Source organism: Chondrus crispus, genomic scaffold (genome assembly GCF_000350225.1).
Source record: "Chondrus crispus Stackhouse genomic scaffold, scaffold_89, whole genome shotgun sequence".
Classification (NCBI taxonomy): domain Eukaryota; phylum Rhodophyta; class Florideophyceae; order Gigartinales; family Gigartinaceae; genus Chondrus; species Chondrus crispus.
The window spans coordinates 33,244-35,354 of record NW_005178819.1 but is presented as its reverse complement, the minus strand read 5'-3'; positions in this window follow the sequence as shown (position 1 = coordinate 35,354).

The following is a 2,111-nucleotide window of genomic DNA, read 5'->3' as shown; positions in this document are numbered from 1 at the left end:
TTGATGAGCTCGTTTCTTTCCACACTGCCTTACAGAATTTCATAGCAGTTAGCTGGTCGATCTTATAAATATTAGAAGACCCCAGCTGAATGGAATATAACACACGGTCGTACTGAAGCTTTCTAAACCTGCGTTTAAACGACGCAATCACTCCTGCATCCATGGGTTGCAGTACCGAGGTTGTATTGGCTGGCAGAAATTCAATGCGAACATTACCAAGAAAGGGAATCGTTTCTGGCTTTCCATGAGCACTACAATTGGCTAGGAGAAGCAACACCTTTCGACCCGGTGTTTGTCCAACATGGGCATTGAACCGTTCCAACCAATCAAAGAATGTGATTGTGTTAATCCAGGCCTTCTTATTGAAAGCATAGTCGAAGCCTAAACTTTGCCCGGTCTGTTTCCGGAAACAACGAGGCTTATGAGCCGTCCCAATAATCAGTAACTCGTACAGATCTGTCCCACTGGCGTTACAGCAGGGCAAAAGAGTCAAGCGCACCTTGGCTTTCTTTCGGCCTGCCATTGGCTTTTCTGATATCTTCCGGTGGGGTGGCATGTTGTACTGCAGTCCAGTTTCGTCTGCATTGTAAATATCATCTGGATTGTACTGTGCACAAATGTCTTGAACGGTTGGTAGTCGAACCTCCACTTCGGCCATGTCAGCATCACCACTTTCTCCATGTACTTGGCGAGACTTGAGATTCCACCTCTTCTGGAACTTGCAGAGCCAGCCGTTAGAGAACTTGAGAGAAATTTGCTCTTGCGGAAGAAGAAGAAGATTAGTGGCTTTCATCAGCCGTAACGCCTGCTCCCGTATAACACCACCCGTGATGCAGTGCCGTTGCTCAAAACATCCCCGTATCCAATTCGACAAAGTTTCCTCAAGTGTCGGATGGGCTGGGTTGCGTTTGCGCCGTACACTGCTCCCTGTAACAGAAAAATTGTTGCTTCCCGAAATGATGCGAGAAATAACAGCCTGAGAAGGCTCAGTTGAAAGACGAAGTTGATTCTTCGCCCATTTTGCAAGGTCGACTTGACTGATTGCGCTTCCCCCCTCCTTACGGCGGTTGGACTCATCCCGAATTTGGCGCTTTTGACGGTGTGATAGTGTCTGTCGCGGCATGGTTGAGGTACGAAGTGCTGACTAGGACATGGATGTTGTCTATGTCAACTCTCACTTCTCCTCAAGTAGACTTGTGTTTTTTCTTCTAGGCTAGGCCAGAAAAGTTTCTATCCGTTCAGCATCATAACAGGACCTCGTCTACAATTTAGACCCTCAACGGACTGGTGTCTTTTATTTCTAAAGTGTAACGTACGGGATTCGGCCATCCCCAAAGGAAACGGGTGGATTTCCTGCCGTTACTGGTTTCTGAATATTGTACTGGCCCTTATTTTTGTTGTAAAAGTAGCTGGTCTTGTACCAGATTTTTGAAAAATCTTTCTCGTTGTATTCTTGTATAGAGTATGAATAAATGTTCGAAATTGGGGTCAATTTTGCAGGAACGAAAACAGTGGATGCGTTTTGCATTCTTATACCGAGGGTATCCTTATCCCTGTGCTCGAAAATAGAATATTTCTGAAGACCTCAAAAGTCAATTTTTTGCATACTACGAGCTCGCTTCGCCGCTAGCCTCCTTTGTGCGACTCGGAAAACGTTTTCCCAGAGACCCTCTTTCCAGCTATTGTCAAATCATTTTCAACAGATGAATACAACTGGAGTTATTTTACGTCAAAGAGAAAAAGTGGAGAACATTTTTCAAATGTTCTCCAAAATGCTCTCCAAATCGGTGGAGAATGTCTCCAAACCGAAGTAGATTCTCTCCATTTCTCTCTACGTGAAGAGAATCTACTAAATTCGTAGAATCCAGAACATGGAAGAGACGTTCTACGACTTCTTAAGAGGAAAGTCACGGCGAAGCTGTGAGAAGGTACGGCTGTGGGGGGAGGCGTGTGCGGGGGGGGGGGAGGGCACGGCGAAAATATGAGAAGGTACGGCCGGGGGGGAGGGGGGGCGTGTGCCGGGGGGGGGGGGGCCCGGGGAAACCTTAAAAACTAACGGAGTTGGGGGGGGGGGGGGGGCGGGGGGGGGGAAAGGGCAAAAAAAGGGGGGC